General features: G+C 36.8%; 1 long non-coding RNA gene across 1 annotated transcript in view; it reads right to left on the bottom strand.

Annotated features, from left to right (window-relative positions):
- Window positions 1-24824, bottom strand: part of LOC134665795 (uncharacterized) — a 247023-nt gene that overhangs the window by 71216 nt on the left and 150983 nt on the right. The gene's annotated exons all lie outside the window — the stretch shown is intronic.

Here is a 24824-nt window from a genome sequence, read left to right as displayed (position 1 = left end):
ACCAGATAAGCTGAAAAATCTACATTTGTAGAATGTAACTAAATGCATTGGGTACCACTACAGTTTGCTGACGACTACCTAAATATTCCATAATATCAATATCCAGTGAGGAAAACGGGAACTATGTTTGTATGTAGAACCGGTCATTCCCTTTCCTCTTAATAGCTTAATATACTTCGGCACATGATTATACATATTTATTAATAGGTACATGCACTGTATTTCCATATCTTACCTTAAGCAGAGAGCCAGACGGTGAATGCTGGATATTGGTTTCTGAAATCTTGTTTTTGTTTTACCAAACGTTGTTTAATTCTGCCGTGTGGACGGCTTCGAAATAATCTTGAGTCATATGTAAATAAAGCTCTTTACATCATGTTGTATGTACCTATTCTTATTTTTCCGAACGTGTTGACGTGGATGTACGCCCTAGAGTATGCAGTAGCCTCTTAATCAGTCATTAAGGCAGCTAGGGCCAATATTTTGATTATATTATTTCCTTCCATATCCGCTTGCTTCCGATCGAACCATTGTTTTCAATCTGATTGACATTTATTATGACATTTGTCATGAACAGTCAGCTCGGACGTCCCGGTCGGCTCGGATAGGGCTGGGTAGGACTCGAATCCTTTGAATCCTCTGCTTGAAGACTACTCAATTTTCTGACTCTTATAATTAAGTTTAAACTCGAGTTCTTTTCAACTAGATAGAGACCAAAGTCTCTTGTAGAGACTTGAGTACTTTTCAGAGAACTCTCGTTTTTTTACAAAAAAAAATCGAAATGCATTGTCTTTATGTATAATTTGTAGATTAGATACGTACATAAATCATAAAATAACGCTTAATTTCGTTACTGTTATATAGGAAAAACCTGTACATTTTTTCACGGAGTCTTTATTTGGAGGCTCGAGTCCTTTTGAGTTGCTCTTAAGGACTACAAAGGCCAGAAGTCGGGAGAAGTTTTTTAAGCGCAGAGTCTTGTAAAAACGAGCTGTGCCTACATCAAATTCAAACTCAAAGGACTCGAGTTCCTACATGTAAACACTAGAGGCTCGGACATTGCTCGGACAGCACTAGTGTTAATGTAATAAACGGGTGGCCTTGACGCCCCGGCCCCGGAACGGCCCGGTCACGGTGGCGCTCCTGACAGCTCCTGCGTCGGCTCGCTCCGGCCCGCCCCGGTCCGGGCACGGCCCGGTCTAGCGTGAGTCATCCTTTACCGGCGCATTACTGCGCTTATATGAAAATTACCTACGATACAATTTCAACAAAGGGATGTGAAAATACCATCTAATACGTACTGTCTTCGTACCAGTATTCGAAAACAAAATGTGCGGCTACACGATGAAAATGCCAGGATTTGTAACGAATCCTTTCAAGATTCAATTCATTTGTTACGGATATAGGTACTCGCGGAAACGGCTTGTGTTTCGAACAAATTACTTAATTTGCAGACCGAAAACATCACAACGTAGCTACGGTAAAACAATTTAGTATAGAGCCCATACAAAGTTAGAGGTTAGAGGCACATAGCAAGGTACCTATTTATACGGTAAGGTGATCCTGCCAGGTAAATTTTAGATTAGGTGGGCACATGGTGCATAGCTAAATACCCAATGCGCGCACAAAACTTGTTGGGTTCAAGTTAGGGCTTTATTTATAGGTAAATTGCTGAGTGAAAATACTCAGTCACCAAAGTTAATAAACTATATATATGGAAGTACAATTACCTAATATATTTAGGTAATTGTACTACCTAACACATAACACGACACTACGACATTTTATGTTTACAGTGCTTACTAATATAAAATATGTAGATACTTAAAATTACATGCTTGATTATTTTAAGTATTGTACGAGTAGGTAAGTAACTACAATATACAATAAGTAATCGCCAAGACCATTTTTCATCAGTTAGTTAGAAACATTAAGAGGTGTTGACGCGAGTCACGAAACAAAATTCTATGATTGTTGTTATTATTTCAGTTTGCGCGCAGCACTCGAGGCGACTCGTTTAATAAAATTAATACTAAATTTTGTACAATCGTTTCCAGTGGTGCTTAATTGCAGACAACAATGAACTAATTTGTGCACGAGACGGGGAAGTACTTTATTACTTTTCTTACCCACCTTTCGTTGTTGCAGATATTTTTAAAGTTTTATTCGTCATTTTTCTGCGCACGAAGTAGAAAACAAGGCAATCACAACTTTGTGACGGGACTGGGAAACTTGGATCGGGTCTGTAGCAAATTGACTACATTGTGTTACGTCGGAAAGGAATTCATGTCATTGCAAAGTGGAAATACTCGCACTCACACTGTTGACGCAGAAAGCCGCATTACCATAAGATTACGGCAAGAATAGATAGACAGACAAAATGACAGTAGAAAAGTTCCCCCGAGGCAATCACTAGTTAGATTGCTCAAAGGTGACTCGAATACTACGAGTATATTTTGCTTTTTCATTTGAATTGAATTTAGAATTGAAAAGGGAGCTAATGTGATGGAAATGCGTAATAAGTGTTCTGAATCAAACTTGTATTACTTCTTAAGTAAATATGAAATAAAAAAAGGTGAATTGATATATTTGAGAATTGATATGAGAGATTCTTGCTTCAGTGTAAAATGCGAAGTTAGAGAACGTACGGTTCTACAAATAGACCGGGAGATAGTGACACATTTTACTGGGTCATTTGTACCAGTATGGCGGTTCGTCAGGGGTCTAAGCATGTAATGAAGGAAAGAAAAATGATGGTCATAGCGCTGGTGCCGGTCTAAAAGGACAGAGAGCCTTTTTGAACAGTCTAAGTGCCAGTTGTGTAGTACCTACTTAGCAATTCGGCAAGACGCCAATTCGTTTTTTTTAGTGTTATGCTAATCTTTTATTAGCATAAGATTTTACAAATTCGAATAATGAATTAAATTCATCAGTAATGAATTAAAAATAAGATTTATAAAGTACGATTGCATATTCCATATCTCCACTCTACTTATAATTTTTTTCATTTTTTAATAGCCACGTCGCACGTGTCATTATGACGACTTGAACCGATTCACTAGACACTAGATAAGGTCGGATAGTGTCACGCCACGTTTCGGTTGTGTTCAACAGAAAGATCCAAGGGTCAATGTAAAAAAGTTGAGCACGTTAACTCCATTGCGCTACATTTATTACACAAAACAATTGCGCGCGATGCCCCCACGATCCCCAAGTCACATTGTTTTCTCGGCCTAGGCCTATTCTAATGGCCTACAGTGGGTATAACTGGATAAATCTATACCAATATGTGTAGGTAGACACGTAGGTACACCGCTACGTGCCAGGGTAGCTAGGGCCACAGTAATAGCAGTCACAAATCCGTCTGTCTTTTAATCGCCAGACGAGGTGATACTAAAGTTTTCATTTCATTTATTATAACATTAGTTGTAGATATATACGTTGGTAATTATGTTTTATCCTTTTAGGGCATCACTATACATACAAGCATAAATATTACATGCGTTACTAACCCATAAAATATCCATTAATACTAAGTAAAATAAAGGCTTACACAGGTAGTAATTTATTGTTACCAATTTATCACTTGTTATGTGTGGTTGAAGAAATGTCACTCTTGACAGCTGACAGATTATATACTTAACAACTTGACAAAGTATCACGAATATCATGATACTTAACCTACTTAAATCGAAATTTATATTTCAAAGCCCGCATGTACAACAACTTACAGTACGAGTGATAGTGGATTTGTACTTTCGCAGTAGACAAGTTGTCTACTGCTAAAGTACAAATGAACAACTATTCACCTGATATATACCTATATATCAGGTGAATAGTTGTTCATGTCTTAATGTCGGTTTTAAGACTTTCGATGCACCAAAGGCTTTCTAATCTTTGAAGCGCTGACATAGGAGTCGCTCGACTGCATCCATAAATTCCTTGCCTGAGATGTAATTGCTGGAATGGCTCTTTGATTAAGTTCTGCAAGACGTAAGGTCAACGACATCCGACAGAGCCAGGGTTAAGCCGGGAGATATATATGGCCGTCTTTAGCTCGAGGGTTTCGGCCCTCAGCCGAACTACCGTGACAGACACCCATCGATAAACTTGAGTGTCCCTATCCTATCTAATTGAATAACTATGTTTGGGATTGCTGTGTTTGTGATGTTAAAGATTCAGAACTGAGGTTCGAAGTGATTGCTTTTTGGGCTTTTGGAGTGTAATCGGGTAAGTACTTGTATAGCTCTATTACTATACCTATGCGTAAATGAAGGGTCGAAACAGGCGTCGTATTCAGTTTTTAAGGTAAGTACTTATGACATTAATCCTAGTGAATTTCGGTCATATTCATAAATTGGTGCGAGATCAATACATTTTATGAACACCTTGCTATACTACTCGCGATTAGAATTAGATTTCAAATCGTATCAAATTGATTGTAAATTGTAATTCAATCCAAGTCTTGTTCAGCAAACATCACTATATTGCCCGTTCCAGACTTATTATAACTGGCGCGTAAATAGGTAAAGGTAAGTAGCAGAATAAAAAGCGTTTATTAATAACGGAATACTTCAACAAGTTTTCTCGCATTTTAATACTTGATTCAACATTTTTCAAGAAACTTCAATTACATTCATGCTTTAATTGGATACTAGAAGAAAACGTATATGATGTTAGAACATTTATTTACGTTTCAAATTGGGTGGGTATTTTGTAAAAAGGTCAGGTCGAAATGAACATGCAACGAGGGTAATTGAGCCTGCCTGGGATTTATTAATTTGGGGAGTTCATCTGCGACCCCAACCTAAAGGATTCTCGATTCAGATTAAAATCTGTATTATTATTAGACGACCTCTGTACACACTTATGTTAGCAATGGCACTCATTGGCGAAAGGGTCTAGCCTGGCCGTTTACGTGTAGTAAAAAAGATTTAGTTCGTAGGTTACCTTGACCCCTATTCGACAAGCGACGTTTAACGTATCGTGTTGATCTCCCGTTGATGTGGGAAAAATCATAAGTTCTCGAATACGTACAATGTCAAAATTTGATATTAACAATCCACAGTTAGGGTGACAAGCAAACTAAACCGAACCACCCTTAGTTTAGAGTTGAGTTTTGGTTGTACCAAATGATATTATCCACCGTTGATGGAATCAACACTCGGTATGCAATAAAATCAACTGTTGATTTGACGTGGATGCGAAATCTGACAGTTGTACGTGTCGAATTTGGCCCCTTACCTATACATACATTGAAATATGTTGTCAATATTAAATACCCCGCGCCAACTTTGCTTGTCTGTTTGGCCTAAAGGTTGACTGGTAGAAAATGCTATGTGCCATTGTGGAATAAAGTTTATTTATTTTAACTTAAATTTATTTTAAGTTAAATCGGGGTCGCGCGCACCCGAGCTGCATACATCGCTGTCATCGCATTGTTAATAGCTCGGTACACGTCAAAGGCCGTTGGACCACTGCTACTTTTTATATTTAGCTAATGATTTGAAAGGAACGCTAATAATAGTTTCATAAAATATTTTTTTTGTTTGACATTGTTCAATACAATTTTAAATTTAAGCCATAAAGATAACTACTCGTATTTTGGCCTAGTGAAGGAATCAGGTGCTTAAAATAATTAGGCCGTTGGTAGTAAAGGGTGTAATTGTTATCATTTTACGGGCGCGCTGTGCAGGTCTCAAGAGTCTCGCTAAGGCTTTAACGAGTATGGCCCGCCGAAGTGCTCTCATAAAGATTTGGTAACTATTATATAGGAAACGCTGGGAGGAAATTAAAATGAAGTTGTTGAAACAGCTTTTGTGGATCTCTTTTTAGTTTTTATAAGGAAAGGTAGAAGCTGCGCTACACAATTAGACAATAGAAAACTCTTGCCAAACCTGCCGTAAAATTGAAAGCATCATGCAGTGCTATCTAGTTCACGTGTCAAAACAATTCCACGAAATATTGTTGTATGCAAGTTAGAAATAAAAACCGGACCTGTTAGCACAAATAAAACGACTTTCACATTTTTTGGAAAAAATCTAAGAATGAATTTGACCATAAAATAATTTAATTTTTGCGCTGTGACGTTTTCAAATGTTAACATTCTGTTTATTTATACTTTCAATCACCACGTCGAGTATTGCGCTATATTTCACCCACTCGTCCAATAACAATGAATATTAGCCGATCGCTAATTGTACTTTATGGCGTTCATTCGGCACCAATACACCTAAAACTATCTCAAAGTCATATCTAACTCAAAATATACGTACAAAATACGCTCTTAGAGCTACGTTACAAGGTTTAAATTGGATTAATTAAGAAATCTGAATAGGCGGATTTTAATATGATATATTCAATGTACCTTTTCACATTTGTACAGATTCTACCTGTCGAATGGATTGGATGTAATTGAAAAATACTTGTATTAAGACGCAAAATAGATTTGAAAAATAAATGGAGTTGGATTTTTGGTTAAGTAATAAATTTCTATAATCCTTTAACTAGATTTGGTTATACTATACAAAGTAGAATCGAATATACGGTATTAATTTAAAGTTGATGGATTAAAATTTCAATTGGCATAAAATGGTTTCAACGGAAAATGATTACCAAACCTAGGTAAAATGTATGTATGTATTACCTACATAGGTACTTTATTATTTTTCATATTATTTCGTATCGTATCTTGGACAGTATTTTTTTAAAGTTATCGATTGAACTGTCAATTGATTTTACAATATTTTTTCACTTCTAAAAAAACTTTTGTTTTATTTTTGTATTTTATTCCGATAGTAAAGTGTTGTACTTACCTACAAATACCTATAGGTACATTACATTATATTATGGTCGATCTTGTAATTGGTAACAAAATGTATTTCTTTTCTAAGCTGATAGTGCTCAATGAATTTCTTGATTATTCAGGTTTATAAAACCAAATTTATGCTGTTTTGATACATTTGCTACATAAAATAAAATAAACAAATCTGCCTAAGATCTGGCTAGGTTTTGATAAATATGGTGTTCTTTTCCTTACACCGCTATCTCTAACTAAATCGGAAACGGTCATACCCTTAGTTTTTAAATCAAGGTGTAGGATTAGTAAAATCAGGGCTTAAAAAAAATTGAAAATACAAAGATACCTATTACCTACGCCCTTTTGCTTGCATGGCCTTTTTGAAGGTACGGAACCCTCAATTATGCGTGTTCCGACTTCCGACACGCACTTAGCCCGTTTTTTCAACTTATTTTTTAAATATAGCGAATGGACAGTAATTTTAGGAGTTGTCGGCTTACTTTTCCTCTAAGGAACATATTGCTACGCCGTAGACTGTAGCGCGTAGCACTTCGTAGCGCAGGCTTTGGCGTACCGCTGCAGAAAATCTTAACAAGATTGATATTACTCGCAGTGCATCTCGCGTTCACCAATGTCAGGAAGTCTATTTGAACTTGTGATATGATATTGTTATTCAAATATTCCGAATATGATTGCAGTATACGGTACACGAGGACTATTGTCGCACCAATAAAAGTCTGCAGCGGATTTGATAGCCTACGCAGTGTAAGTGTTATGTATACGTCATAATTACATGCAAGTTTGACGTTTAAAATAATTATTTTATTAAAAACCTTTAGAATAAAACAGATTAAACATACAAATTATAAACTAAAATAAACCTAAGAATGAGTAAAACTAAAAACGTACGTTTAAAATGATACTTGCACTGCGTGGGCTATCGAAATCGCTGCAGACTTTTTAAGGTCTGACTATAGCAACATGCACAGACAGTAATGTAATGTGAAATCAACAAAAAATTTAACCAGCTTTTTGGTTCTAATGCCCCTGTGTAGGATTAGGGAGACTCGCTTTGGAAGAGACAATACAGCAGCCCAAATTTATAGTGTCGCATTGACATCTAACCATTACTACCCCATGCGCGACATGCGACATGTCACGTGATTGCGATAGTGTTTTTTATAGTTTTCAACTGAATTTAGTGACATCCTGTGACAAAGCGATAACAAATTCCGGCACTCGACATTATAGAGCAGGCCGCGTAGCCAAGATGCCAATCGCTTACGCTCCGTAGCGATCGAAACGCAACTGTCACTGTCGCACTAATATAGAAGAGTGATAGAGAGACATAAAGCTTTTCGTTGTCGAAGCGATAGCGATTGTAACCTTGGCTAGGCCGGCTGGCTTCATAACCTTATTTCCTCAACCCCCATCTTTGTACTTGTCTAGTGTACTCTTACTTACTCCAAGTCTTAGCGTGCAACTGGAAAATGTAACTCTTTTGTCATGAATTCGTTTTGTTTTGTTCTAAACAAGTGATGTGTCTAGACTAAATGCAGTGGCCACGAGGACGAATGAACTTTCGTGACTTAAATAAATGCTGACTGAAGATATTGAAAAAAAAAGTTTTGTATGGAACACTAAAAATGTTAGAACAAATAACGCCAACTTGCAAGACGACCGCAAGTTCGAAATGAATAACATAAAATTGAATTAATAAGATAAGTATTCGAAAAAAAAAACTTCAATTAAAGACACTGAATGTATGCGATCTAGACATACTAGAAGAAGAAGAAATACATTTATTTTAACGCCACAATGCATGAAAAAAAATCCACAACAGCTCGGTGAAATAAGTGAAACATAACGTAATACAAATATTTAGAGTAGTTATTAAACGACGCACTCAATTTTATGCGTAATTTACGTTACTTTACAAGCGCTAATAACTTTTTGAAATAAATTAAAACCATCTCGACTGTAAATAAGACGGATAATAAGTCAAGATCAAGTATATAATATCGTTCAATATGCGTAATTAGAATATTTTAATCAAAGTATAAATTAGTCTTGCGCTTATAATTTCGAGTTTACACACAGACAAAGCATCCTGAGACTGAGCATAGTCGTGCTACCCCCTCTGCCACGCATACGGTAATTTTACTCCACGTTCGAGTCGAAAGTGTCTTTGTGTGACGTCCGTTTGAACGGACCAATCACGGCACGGGACTTCGCTCACCTCGTCCCGCGCACCCCCGTATTTTTAGCATCATCGGTTGCATGAAATAATTGCTCTAAGCTCGGTCTAGAGCAGCGGTCGGCAACCTTTTAGCAGCCAAGGGCCACATAGTAGTTAACGGAGGTGACGCGGGCAGTACTTTGTTAATATTTATGACTTTATGAGACATTGTCGTTTGTCACTATTAGGTACATACAAAATAGCCAAGGCGGCACTCGGCCGCAAGTGACAGGTTCACGAGCCGCATGCGGCCCGCGGGCCGCAGGTTGCCGACCGCTGGTCTAGAGGATTCCTAGTCTATGAGTTTACGTCGTTACAGGCGAATATTTTGAGTGTTATCTTCAATACCTAATGCCTAAGTTTGGCCGTTCGTTACGGTATGAAAACAATTGTAGCGCTGCTGTGGCGCGGAATTTTGCTTTGTGTCGGTTAAGGTTAACCAAATGTTCGGCATTCAGCAAGCAAGTTTCGTTATCTATCACAGTAGTTTGCCGATATATTGGAAATTACCGAATACGGAGTTTATAACTCGGGACCTTTATGCGACAGTTAATGCTAAAGTTGTATAGCCGCGCTACAATTTATTGAAGTTGTTAGGTGTTCAAGGCCTTTTGGTATATAAATTATAGTGAAAAATTACTACAATATATCCAATACGGTACTGCTTCGCGTCGAGGTGTCGCAGTTTTTGTTTGGTTTGGATTAGACACATTTTCCTAAAAGTTTTTCTATTATAATTAGTATATTTACATTTTCAAAATAGGTACTATAATAAGGCTTTTAAACCAGGCTGTAACACTTTTTTTTTCAAAATGTATTAAATACTTAACGAAACGTAATTTTTCTTATATGTACGAGTAGTAATAATTCACCGGTAGAATGCTTGGATGAGGGTATTTTTTTACCTAACTATAAATAAAACATTAGAAACAAACAATTGGTATCCCCGAAATAAAAGCCTTAAGGAATAACGTTTGAATAGAAAAGCGGGAAAATAACACTATCTTATTGAATACTCTGTAATTCTTCACTCGACTGTCAAACGCTCGTGAAAGATATTGGAAACAATTTGAGCGGCATTTCGCCTCCACGGACGTGTTGCTAAGACGCCGCCGTACAAAGAAATATGAATAGCGATCTCTTATTCGATTCTCCCTAATGTACTTCGACATTCTCATATTGTTACTGAAACTTCCAATTTATTCTTTTTATACGCGATGCGATCTTTATGCTCCCGTCCCATTGACTTTTTTATTTAAGCTTTCAGTTCGCCGGAGAGGGGTCGAGGGCTGTTCTCTTCTATCCACGATCCTAAATTTAAGGGAAATAAAGCTGCAAATGTAATTTAAATAAACGTTAAATTAACTTCCGGGAAAACTCTAACAATAACACTAGGGACGCTCAACTTTGCGAACACGGACAATTTGGAACAGTCGCCAAATGTGGAATAATATTTCTGTGAAAAGGCGCTGGCGAGATTTCATTTTGGACCTGTAAACCTCCAGTGCCTGCGTCCTTTTAATGCAGAGGATAAACTGGCTGGACTTGACGGTTGGTACACAAATAACATTTACTATATCTCTTTGGCTAAATTATTAAATCTACTAAATAAGAACATTTGTGTTACAATAATCCATAGGTATGTGGCCTCCGGTATTTTGTCCTTTATTTACAGGCATCCCTATTCCCTAACATTTCCTTTAAAAATTGTTATATTTTTTTCAGCTTGTGTCCTAAACAAATGTTTACTTACAGAGCTTCTGCTCGAAATCATTGACTTTAGGCAGTACTGTAGGCACCGAGATGTTTGCGAGCCTGATTGCGGTACAGTCCTCCCGGCGGCTGCCAACCAAATAACTTCATTGCTACAGGTATTTGTATAGCTGCTTGTACTGTATGTATAGGTACAATCTTTTGATATACTTATTTATCAGATGGATTATTTATTTATTTCGAAATAAGTAAGTAGTTTAGTAATTGAAGATATCAATGGCCTGTCACATCAATAAGATGATGGTTTAAACAGCGTCTATATTAAGAGTGCGGCACTTCCGCAAATGACTATTAAGCCCAATGCGAGAGCGGCAGCCGCGACCGCATAGCTGGCAGGAGAATGCCGTGCCCGGTGACGAAGGTGTCTCAGTTCTGGCCTAGTGTGAAGAAGGCTAAACCACGCTTTATCGTGTGCAACTACCCCTTCACCCAGGGTTTTCCTCCAGTGGTCGCAATCTTTAGCCTCCCTTTCCCAGTTGGTGGGAACGATCCGGAAGAACAACATGTCTCGCTTTGAATTGTTGAATCTCGCTTTTGGTTAATTGAAGATCGGAATGTTATAATTGCAATAAATGTTATATCCGAAGAAGTTTCTACTTAAATGAATGGCACATGGAAAGTTATCAAGCTGGTGAATATGAAGTCATTTTTTTTCTAGCTTATTTAAGTGTTCCATCAATGAGTAAAGTTCTCCCTCCCCTCCTCCTCTCCTCCTCTCCGTGACTTCCGATTTTCTGCTAGCCAGTTGTTGAGGAAGGTGTCGCCGCTTGGCATCCTAGCTAGCTATGCTAGCCCACATATTCGGTTCCAGTCTCATTTGAGCCTATTAAAAGAGTTTTCTCGCCTGCGTCAGTAATACGGGTTTTAAAGCCCAGCGTTATGTTTCATCGTTATGTAATTATTAATGTTAATTAATGGATTGCTAAGCGAAGCATTTAAAGTTTTCATGAATTTATTTACGTTTCTATTCAATTACAACATTATTTGGTTTCATTAATACTTGAGAACGTTTATAATTGAAAATTTACATTTAATTTCTAAATCAAGTTGAGATAATTACTCAAAGGGTACGTATGTAGTTGGCTTTAATTGTAGTAACGTACAAATCCTTGAAGCATTTGTAACTGACGCCATCTTGAATTGCAAGCGTGAACAGTTGGCTTACTCTGAAGCCGGCTAGGTCGGGGCCGGCAGTGGCTGACGCCGCCTCATTAATTCCCAACGGCCAGCGGCCGCGTGAGAGTGGCAGAGTCGTTTATCTCGCGCTGTGTTGCTGTCAGCGCGACACTGTCTGTTATCGAACCTTTCGGACAATATTGGACTTGCATTGAAACAAAGCACCCTTAGAATTAATACATATTTTCTAGATCTAGACTCGATTTATTGAAGTAGGTATAGGTACTGACTTTGGTGGTTTGTCATCGGTTCGAAGCACACATGATTAATAAGTATTAGTACCTAGTGTCGCTTTCATTTTTGTATGCTTTTGTAGTAGTTCATATGTTTAATGACATGTCAACTCTGTATTGATACTCGTATTATTCGACAGTTTTAATAACAAATGTGGCTGACATCTGAGTAACGAAGGTGTCACTCTCACGCGGCCGGTGGTGGTCGGAAATTAATGAGGTGGAGTCAGACATTGTCGGGTCTCGACCTCGTCTGCTCCCAGAATAAACTTAATCGTACCAAGTGACTTTTAGCTTTATAAACACATTAAAGTACGCAAACAGGCTAAAAGGGTATAATTTTAACGGGAACTCTTGGATCGGCTTTTTGGTTTCTTGGAATATTACAACGGCTGTCATTCAACCATCTATTGTTTTAAGAGTCGCGCTGCATTGAGCATAAATAGCGATGTGTATAAGTAGTGTAGCTGAACACATTTATTTTCTAAACTTTATACACATTAATGTATCAAGTTAATTCTAAGATTATTATTCTTAGAAATCCATGCTTAGAATTAGACTCATGCTTTTATGACATCAAGGGCGTAATGAAATTGAGCATAAACTGTCATACCCGGATAGGCGTTAAGGTTACGGCCTGACCGGCGAGTGTTATGTGGGTCGTCTGTAGGTAGAGAGTTGAACGATGTCTTGAAGATAATTGCTGATTCCAGCATTACGCCTCACATTATAATATACCTATACCTCGGTCATCTTCTATAGTTCTCATACGCAGATATAAGTAACATGACATAATAGGACCGTTGTCTGTAGGTGAGAATTGATGGACATTTTGCCTATTTTTTATGTTTTGTTTTGTAAAAAATAAAAATATTTGGACGAATTTTAGGATTCAACATGATCTGTTTATAACTCGATATACTGTTAAGACCTGCAATTTTGTAAGATTAGCACAATAAACCCCTTGTATGTATTCTGTATTCCATTGCCTTTCTAGTTATAGACCGGTCAAATCTTACAAAAAAATCTCCTAAAAAAACAATGCGTGATGTAGTTCTGTATTTTTTGTATATTGTTTGTAGTCCTTGGAGGAATGTAAGACTATGTTTTGCAAGCAAAAAAAAGTTGTGCTCTCTGTGTAATTTGCGAAAAACTGCAAAAATTTCAGACTTTTTTCAGAATTTACAGATTTATTGTAAAACTATGGGTTTTTGGTCAAAACTTGCTGTAATGTTGAAAGTATATTAAATTTGGAACAATTTAAGCCCATAAACAGCGCCGTATGTCAAATAGTTCTTGAAATATGGGGCTTTAAAAAAAGGGTATTTTTTTTCCTTGGAATGAAATTACAAGTTTTTCCTATATTTTAAGACAAATATCGGCACAACCGCTCATGCTATGATATATATTGCAATGAATAAAGTTATAGCAAATTTAATTACCTTTCATTTAAGTGCTAGAAAAAGTCAGTAAGTCTTACAGTACTGAAGTTATCGTAAAAAAATGAAATTGCTATAATGGGGAAGGCAACTCATGTATTGTTTAAGGCATTGTCAAAATCCCTTCAAAAGGCAGTACCATCGTCGAGAACGCAATATACGATTATCTTTTACCGGTTTTCCCCGATAGCAGTAGAGCGACGTCGGAGATCAACCATTTTTAAAGTGCACCCCTCTCTTAAGCACTTCAATTCAGTAATGAAATCAAGACACCATCTGTAGTTTGGCTTGTTTCTCGGCTCCATTTTTTGCTTGTAGCCATAGATCCCACGATGCCGATTCCGATTTAACAATTTGTTATGATTTTGAACTTGTTTTCATACGACCGACCTTGACGGTAATAATTATAGTTCACGGCAATTGGCGTGGTGTTGGATAAACACACTGAAAGCCATGTCACTAGTATCTAGCTCGCGCTCGCTTATTGGTGCTCTTGAGTGAACTCTGAGTCGTGGTAATACAAGATCACGATAATATCCTAACCGTAACATAATGATTCATCAGAATCAGCTACCATTACCCACTCTAGGTAAACGTTTAGTTATAGGGCATGTATGTGACTCAGTCTTGTCATGTAACCAGTATATCAAAACTTCTTCAATGGTTTACCGAATTTACACAATAAATTACAAATTCATTTCCAATGGTTGTTAAGGCTGAAATGAATGTGGTGCTACTGCTCAGAGAGTTGTCAATCCATGGGTTGTAACTAGCAATACCTCTTTCACTAGTAGTATTTACTGTATAAAATAAATGTATTTATAGTAAAAAAATAAAAATAATTGGAAAGTAAATGGGTCAATTTATCAATAGAAAACAAGTAATTGTGTGGTTTTATGAAACCACGATACAAGTGAAACTTTTTTCTGATTGTAGATATAGGCATTTAACTAAAAATATTCGGAAATTTATCGGATTTAGGGTGTTCAAAACGGGTTTTTTAATCTTAACTTAATTAATATTCTCTTTAATTATCTTATAAAATCTCGCCCAACGCCAATCACGCCAGTTACTCAACATGATGCTGTAGTTCATTATTAATATCGCTTATACGAGTCAAGGGCTAAAGAAACCGGTATGTAAGCTTACCGATATGAAACAAATGTATGCAATCCGCCCGGCTTGGCACATCATGTTAACACACACTTATCTATACTTACCTACGTGTTTCGTTCAGTTCTTTTTCTATAAATGATTTGGTTTGTCAGTTTATACACCTATCTAGTAAAGACTAGTAGTAACAGGATATTGGTAGTTAAAACCCGTGGATTATAACACAAACGTATACCTAGAGTGGGTAATGGTAACTGATTCTGATGTATCAATTTGTTATGGTTAGGATTTTATCGTGATCTTGTATTACCATTACCACGACTCAGAGTACACTCAAGAGCACCAATAAGCGAGCGCAAGCTAGATACTAATGACATGACTTCCAGTAATTTCAGTGTGTTTCACCAACACCACGCCGATTACCGTGAACTATTGTCAAGGTCGGTCGTATTAAAACAAGTTCAAAACCATAACAAATTGTAAAATCAGAATTGGCATCATGAAATCTACGGCTACAACCAAAAAGTGGAGCCGAGAAACAAGCCAAACTACAGATTGTGTCTTGATTTCATTACTGAATGAAAGAAGTGCTTAAGAGGTGAGTGGCGTGAGTGCATTTTAAAAATGTTTGATCTCCGACGTCGCTCTACTGCTATCGGGGAAAACCGGTAAAAGATAATCGTAGATTGCGTTCTCGACAATGGTACTGCCTTTTGAAGGGATTTTGATAATGCCTAAAACAATACATTAGTTGCCTTCCCCATTATAGCAATTTCATTTTTTTACGATAACTTCAGTACTGTAAGACTTACTGACTTTTTCTAGCACTTAAATGAAAGGTAATTAAATTTGCTATAACTTTCATTGCCATATATATCATAGCATGAGCGGTTGTGCCGATATTTGTCTTAAAATATAGGAAAAACTTGTAATTTCATTCCAAGGAAAAAATACCCTTTTTTTAAAGCCCCATATCTCAAGAACTATTTGACATACGGCGCTGTTAGTGGGCTTAAATTGTTCCAAATTTAATATACTTTCAACATTACATAGCAAGTTTTGACCAAAAACCCATAGTTTTATGATGAAACTGTAAAATCTGAAAAAAGTCCGAAATTTTTGCAGTTTTTCGCAAATTACGCAGAGAGCACAACTTTTTTTTGCTTGCAAAACATAGTCTCACATTCCTCTAAGGACTATAAACAATATACAAAAAATACAGAACTACATCACGCATTGTTTTTTTATTGTAAGATTTGACCGGTGTATTACCTACGAGCAAGTATTTTTTAAATAATAAATTCAATCTTCCATATACGTAGTCTCTCTTATGGCAACAAGGGTGTAATAAAACTAAGCATAAACTAAACGTAACTGGGTGCTCAAGAAGGCGTTAATGCTCTCGGTCTATCCGGGGAGTCTTATGTGGAATGTGGCCATCTACATTGTCTGACTATACTCAATCTTAAGATCTTGCTTTCCCCTGGGCCAGTCTTAAAATCCTCATAACTTATGTAATACATAATAATTATGCTCTTTATTTATTGTTGATTTTTTATAGAAGTAGGTTACCTAATACCTATGCACAATGCATTGAGTTTAGCTTTGACATAAAGTTGAACTACGTTTAAAGGCAGTTCTATCGATGCATTTTCAAATGCGCATGTTGCGCATAACTGTTTAACTTAATTGAGCTTCGACATACAGACGGAATTAGGATGCAATTAAAATCTTCCCGGGCAAGCATTTAGCGACAACTGTAAGGCCGATTCTGTTTAAACAATTTAAATATAGTTTATATCTCATTCTGATACGACCTTGACTGATCTTGAGTCATGCCATAGGCATGTCACGCACACCAATAAGTGCGAGTAAAATGCTTTATGAAACGACTCCTGATTGCATTTTGTCAGCAACAAGCCGCGTGAGCCGTTAACGCTGGTTGGTGCTCACAGTCAAGGTCGCATCAAAATAAGATGAAAACCATGAAAGAAGAGAACCATGATGATGAAGTGGAAGTTGGAGTTGGAAGGGGTAGAGCTCGGCGGACTTTCTCTGATCAGATTGGGGAAATCCTGAACAAAGGCCAGGTCAAGAGCATCCTAAACCGGCGAGCGTGTATGAGGGAGGAATGTTATGAAAGTGAAGGAAGCGAAAGAGGTATGTTAGGATCGTAGCAAGTGGAAATCCGTGGTCTCTGCTACCCGTCCGGGAAATAGGCGTGATTATATGTATGTATGAAAACCATATTAAATTGTGAAAACAGAATCAGCATCCAGTTTCATTGAAATGGCATTCAGTCTGATTATTAGTGCACTACTGGATAGGAGGACATTTTGTGAGCGACGGGCGATCTACTTGCAGCAAACAGTTTAATATTTGTTTCCAACTTCACATGAGCACTAGATACAAATGTGTATTTTCTAAAACATTATCCGTTTTATATTTATATCCTATCCTATATCAGTGAATATAAATATATATGTAACCGAACTAGAATGACATTCTGCTAAATCGGTCGAAGTACCTATTAAGCAGATGGCGCCAGCATAGCTTGCCCGGTCAATCCCTAGAATTGTGTCATATTTTTAATGAAATTTCATGCCCTTTAAGCCAAATCTCATAGGAGAACGGGCAGCTCTGATGGCGCCATTTATGCAAACGTTTGACAGTTGCCAACCCCATTAAACATTGTTTTGTAATCAGAAATTTCCTTACAGGTTCATTCACTGGTGTACTTACTATGTAACAAGCTGTCAATTATAAAGTCTGACATATGTACAAGCACATTATGCAAAAACATATCCTATTGTCGTCTAGCCGTTCGCGCTAAGATGTTGCACACGGAAATATTATACAGTTCTAAACCCAATTTCCATGAAAATGTTGAAGCAAGTTGGGATTGTTATAATGTTGTTGGGGATCTGTTTCATACGTGTAATATCTGCTGAGTTAGCCCTGGCTTACCGGCTCGTTTGTTTGCTGTTTATTAAGAAACGTAAATACATGTTAACCATGTTAGTACCTAAATATGTGACTTTTAAAGCATGGATTAAGTTGTATGGTTACGATAATTTATGTACTTTTAGGAATATTCGCGGGAGTGCCTCGGGAATTTTACCCAAAGCAGTTCATATGAAAATAAAGTTCATTTCTGCTACCTTTGTCGACGATCGGCTCGATTCCGAAAATGAATTAGATCTCTACTAGACCTCAACAAGTTACCATATGGATAATTTAAAGATATGTGTAAGTTAGATATGTCAAATTTGACGTTTCCGCGATTCTGGAGGTCCTCTTGAACGATTTCGACAAGTTATGTTATGACTTAGATATCCAAGTCAAATCTAGTCGATACCTAATGTAAATCTAGTTGATCTCTATATCGTTTCTAGATCTTGTGATTATCTCGTTTCCCGAATACGCGTGAATGTCACCTTTGATAAATATAGGGCATTTTTTTTATTTAAACAGGGGCATATAATAGAAATAAAAATAGACAATGAAAAGGTTAAAAATCGGGTGGGACTGGCAGGGAATTCACGGTTTCACGGTCATGGAAAACATGGTCGTTGGGTTTACCGTATTATTGCAATGAAAACACGATTTTTTTACCTTCTGCGTTCTAAGTGTTAAATCAACAACTTTCATGAGCCACCAAGCTATTACGTGTGAGCCGTAAAACTGGGTACACTTAATCGAAAACCATTTTCGATTTTATGCAGTGCCCGGTCTCCGCTGCTTCACCCGGTCTCGACACAAATTAAAGTGCATAGAGTCAGTTGATTTCTCGTTCTCTTAGCGTTTTCTTTCTTGCTTGTAAAATATTCTATGGCCCGCTCTTGGAACCTAATCCCGCGAATGCAAATGCCATGCCAACCTACTGGGACATAAAAAAGAAACGGCTGTATTGGAACTAATTTGAATTCTCACAATTTTTTGCTACACCGTAGACCCTCTGGGAAAATATCAAATGAAGATTCGTAGACGACTTCTAAGAAATTCATCTGTATGGGTTTCGAACCTAAGACTTCCGTTGTGTTGAGTGAACTGTGTATTAAAAATGAATGAAATTATTTCTTTGATTAATATTCCTAAGACTAATGAGTAGCGTTATTGTAGGGTGTTAATACAGACGACATTTTTAGTAACGGAATCCCGTATCGTCGTCATAATTTTAAGGACATTTCACGTAAAAAATAAAAAAAACAAACGCAAGTTAAAAGCGGATCCGCCAACTTTATGAGAAAATACTGAAACATAAATATATTGGTCACTAAAGATGCCACTTAGCCGGTTGGATATTAATCCTCGCACCCTTGCCGAACGAAATGAAAATCTAATGCCTTATTTAATATGAATTTACTGTTTCGGTTTTATTAGTATTATAGAATTAAAGAATTCAGCAATAATACCGGGCTATAAAGTAAAAGTAATTTGGCCAACACCTAACAGTTCGGTTCGGTTTTAGTGTTGAGAATAGCAAAGTGTACAAGCTTCGAGCAACACCGGCTTCCGACACGTCAGAAGGGAGGGGCCCAAGCGATATCTCACCGTACAAATCTTTCTGCCATTTTTCGCGGGGGGAAGGTGCACACAGTGGCACTTCTCACACACTTACATACAAAATCCAATCAAAGGCCCTACCGCGAACCACGTTCGACGTGTTGCCTCTCTATGGCACTTGTAAATTCATACGTAAGTGTGACAGGGAGGCAACACGTCGAACGTGGTTTGCGGTAGGCCCTCTGTAATGACGACACAAATACATAGAAAATAACACACGTCAAAGACAAACCTTGCAAACCTCGATCTCTTTTTGTGTACGGACGAGTGACTAGTGTCACAACACGCACACTGACACATTTTCGTTGAAGTATGTCATTGTATTCTGAGAGATGAGAAGTCGGATTTGTCGCTCGACCGATCCGCAATTTGTACTGAGCGAGCAAAATCGATAAATCCAACAATTACTTGAGACTAAAATATAATAATCGTATTTAAATGTAATTAAACGTATGATATGTAAAAAAAAATATTACATGTGAAATGTAACACTTTCTTTTTGTAAATTTGACGTCCCCGACCTCTTTTTATAACAAAAAACCGAGCAAACAGGCATTTTTGTGCAGCAGTGTTCACGCGCGCGTCTGGACTCGGTCTAGTGAAAAATCCAAGTGCAACTAGTTTTATTACCCGCGGTAGATTATATTGACGCGCTAATCTTGTACCTCGACAGAGGGGAAATAGTGCGAATGCCGCCTCCCTTCCGTGTTGCTCGAAGTGTACAAGCAATTACAACGGTTCACGCAGCGGGGATATATTGTAGTAAATAATTAACGAACACCGTCGGTATTAGGACACGGCCTGTTCTCATATGCCCGAATATTAAGTTACATGGGTCCTCCGTGTTTAAAGTGACAATTTTGGAGTATTATCTACGGTCGTATAGCTCGGCCCGAGTAAGCACTTACGCTACTCGAGGTTTATACTACATTCTTGTGATTAAAAATTCCCGGCATGCCTAAAAGCGACATTATTAGAACTAAACAGGATATTTTGTTCGCCGTAAGCATATTTGTTTTGGAGAGCAATTTCCCTAATAACTTCTGAACGCTCACCGAGGAAATTGGCGACCCGCCTTGCCGACGACACTTCGATTTTTCCTTCATGTTGTCTCAGGGGAAACTTATTTTTATTAATGTAACCAGCTTATAATACTAAATTACTTAAGTATTTTTAGATCCTTTTCTCCAATAATGTATGTGAGTGTGCTAATAATTATATTTGTAAGTTTCTTGGAATGCTATCTAAAAAGTTTGGGTCTATATTAATTCGCATAACGTAGTTCTCCTAATTCAATTTGGCATAACGTATGTTACGCATAATTTCTAAATCGCATAACGTTATTCCGCATAACTAAGTACGCATAATGTTAATGCGCATAACATACATTGTCATAACGATGACTTGGGATAAATATAATAAGCATAAAGTTATTTTGCATAATTATTGAATAGTATAAATATAAAAGGCAAATAAATAAAAATATAGACAGACCGGCTCGAATTAATGTTCAGTAGGTTTAGAGAACGAAGTTTTAATTAAATGTAGCGCTTTTTTAGATCTCAAATATCACAATACGGTTGCCAAAAATTTAATCAGCAACCTTGCGGTCTTTCTCTAGGGACTTCAGCGATTCAAATCCTGAGTTTATGACTTTTGCTCGATAAAAAAAATCACTAAAATAGGTCTAAAATGCACTTTAAAAAAAAATCCCAAAAAATCAAAATATAATAATTATTTCTAAAACATAAAAAGAAAACAAAAATTACTAAAAAAAACACGAACTTACTACAGTTACTACGCCTTAATAATTTTTTACAGCAAAAAGATTATTATTTGTTAGAAAAGCTTCGCTTTGTTTCGCTCGATCCTGCCTTAGCCTTGTGAACCTGACCTAACCGAGTTGGTTTTGCCCTGATCCATTTAATTCTCTTGCTTTATTAAATTAGGCTAATTCAGTTTGTGCCAAATAATGTTATAGTTAATAATGTTATGCATATTGAAATTATGCGGATTCATTATTATGCGCAATAAGTGTTATGCTTTTTTAATATTATGCCTGTTCAATGTTATGCACAATTATGTTATGCCAAAACTGTTATACGAATTCATATTATGCCAATTAATGTTAGGCGTATTAAGGGGCACCCAAAAAGTTTAATGTAGGTATCTTTCATAAAAAAAGTAATATACTTAAGATTTACTTCATTTATTAGGGTTCCGTAGCCAAATGGTAAAAAACGGAACACTTATGGATTCGTCATGTCTGTCTGTTTCTCTGTCTGTCTGTCCGTCCGTATGTCACAACATTTTTTTTTCATCAAACCCATACGTGTCTATGGATAGGTCTTCAAAAATGATATATTATTGAGATTTCTAACATCATTTTTCTCTAAACTGAATAGTTTGTGCGAGAGATACTTCCAAAGTGGTAAAATGTGCCCCCCCCCCTGTAATTTCTAAAATAAGAGCATTCTGAAAAAAACTAAAAAAATATATGATGTACATTACCGTGCAAACTTCCACCGAAAATTGGTTTGAACGAGATCTAGTACGTAGTTTTTTTAATACGTCATAAATCGTAAACCGCAATTTTATGTTACTTGCTGCTACGGAACCCTTCATGGGCGAGTCCGACTCGCACTTGGCCGCTTTTATTTAAACTTATAAATCGTGCAGATGAAATTGGCTCGACGAATATAAGTAATAAAGCGCAAAAGAAATAACATTGAAGTGGTCCCCAGTAACAAGGAAATAGATGGACGTGTGCCGATAAAATAAAACATTACAGACTTATGCGAGGCAATGTGAGGTTATATTTCAGATTCCACATAGTAGATAAACGGGCGAAAGAAGGTAGGGATAAAAAGCTTACCTTTAAAGACGATCGCGGCGATGAAAAAGGATCGTTGCTTTTTATCACATCAGTTTGAACCAAATTAGTTTCCTGATTGTTTATACAAAAGGCAGATTATGTCTTCGGAATGATTAATTCCATTCGCCTCGGGGTAAATTACAGACAGCGGGGATGTAATCCGTTTTGGAAATTGAAGAGGAATACAGATCTTCGACACAATAGAACAGATCTTGAGTAATGTGTAATCTGCGTAGTAAAATCTAAAACGGGTCCGTTCAAACAACGTTATCCTTTGTTCTCGTAATAAACTGTCAGGGCACAAAAGAATTCACAGACATTGGATCCTGGAGCCATCTCACGGAAATTTAACGCTTTTGTCACACACTAAAGGGATATCCTATTCCTTTGATTGTAGTGCACCAGATTGTGTGTTGTTGTTGACTGCAATTGTTGGGGCATTCTTACATTTATTTACCAGTTATAATAAATAAATAAATAAATATTATAGGACATTCTTACACAGATTGACTAAGTCCCACAGTAAGCTCAAGAAGGCTTGTGTTGTGGGTACTCAGACAACGATATATATAATACACAAATACTTAAATACATAGAAAACACCCATGACTCAGAAACAAATATCTGTATCATCATACAAATAAATGCCCTTACTGGGATTCGAACCCAGGACCATCGGCTTCGCAGGCAGGGTCACTACCCACTAGGCCAGACCGGTCGGCAGTTATATTTACAATTTGGATAACATTGGATTACGATTAAGATAATACATATACTGAAAGAGAATAGATAGTATACACCGTGTTTTTATTGAATTCCGTTAACTTCGGGGTATGGTTACGTTTAAGATAACTAAATGGCATAGTTAATTTTCAAAAAAAATATATTTTTTGCACTTAAAAAAAAAAATAAGTTAATAAAGTAATTAAATGTAGCATATAGCGTTGTTGTAATACGGGCATTACATTTATTTAACTCAACCAAACAATTGAAATCTGTGACATATCAATGTCATTTCGAACATCGATCGACCGAGATTGTGCTTAAGTTTACTCGCAAATGTATGAACTCATTCTAAACACTAATCAATATGTAAACCGGCCCTAAGGCAAGTGTACACGCTTGTAGAGGCCTTATAGGAAAAAAATAAAATATTGATTATCTCCGAAATGGAGTTAATTAGAATATCGGTGTCTTTGAGAAAGTTACTTGATTTAAGCTCAGGAATACACCCTTGAAATTAACGGAAAACAAAAAAAACACGGTGTAGCGGATTACTGTCTTAGTAAATTTTGTAGTCTCAGTAAGTTTACTGCCGTCTATCGACATACGATTAAAATCAAAAATGAAAATGTATATTTTTCCTTAGACTTTATTCATCTTATGTCTTTGATATACTTTTGTCGGTATGTGTAGTAGGTATCTTACCTACACAATACAAAAAAAATCTGTTTCACAGGTCTAGGTACCTGTGAAACAGAATTTTTTGCAATCTCAAACGTGTTAAGTATTGACACGTGGAATAAATTATAGACCGGCTCGTGCATCCCACAGGAAAAAATCATTCCGATAAAAAAATCGAAGAGAATTCGGTCTTGAAAATATATTTTCTTCTTTTGTATCTAGTTATTTTTACGGTTGAACCATGAACATAAAATAGGTCTTCATTGGTACGCTCATCGAGCCGACCGTTGAATGGTTGACTTGCCCTTTTCAGAAAATAAAATGGACATTGAACGGCTAGAAAAATTCTCGAACATTTCAAAGACAAATACAAAAGGGCATTGTTTATGGAAGCTCAACGGCGCGGTGAGCCGGAGGTGGCAAATCACTGCCCGTTTCCGGAGGGACTCACGGAAATTGAGAAAGTCTCCGCCCTTGACGACTCTAAGTCATGATCAGGGAAAAGTTGGCTGATCTGTCGGAATTCCTTGCGATTAGCGTTATTCTATAACCGGCCTGAAACACGGCTCGGAAATGACAGATTTTTAATTGCGCTGATTATGGCCGATATTCTGGATTAAATGATTAAAGATTTGGCCTGTGTCATGTTAACCTACGAGTTTAAAATGTATCTAAATGGTTCTGAAGATTTTGTAAAACGATTTAGCGTTAAAAGCATTGAACTTTCATTAGCGTTTTCTAAGTTTTTATCTACTTGTACGCCCGCCGACAAAACTTTAGTTTTTTATAAAGACCAGTTGTAAGATAATGTGTATCTAAACGATGTGCGAGTATATTCATATAACAAAGGCACCAAACATGTTGTTTGTGGATGGTACGGACTAATGAATCGTAAAATGGATAATGTAAGCTAATTTATGCAAAATATACAAAACGTTTATAGCAATATTTCCTCTCCACGCAACATTAATAAATTTAAAGGTATGTTTGTACCTACACTGACTGAAATAATTACACGTATTCATTTAGTTTAGCTTTGTAGTCAATATAAAGTGTCCTTGGGTATAACTTAATTATAGTTATTAGATTTCAAAAGCATATTTGTTGTTATTTGCCTCACTGTGCTGCGTAGGTACCTATTTAACTATACTGAAGACTACCTAATACTTGATACCCACTTGAGAAACTGTAAAAGTATGAAGAGGTT

This window comes from Cydia fagiglandana, chromosome 7 (assembly GCF_963556715.1).
Source record: "Cydia fagiglandana chromosome 7, ilCydFagi1.1, whole genome shotgun sequence".
Taxonomy (NCBI): domain Eukaryota; kingdom Metazoa; phylum Arthropoda; class Insecta; order Lepidoptera; family Tortricidae; genus Cydia; species Cydia fagiglandana.
This window is presented reverse-complemented; position numbering and strand designations above follow the sequence as displayed.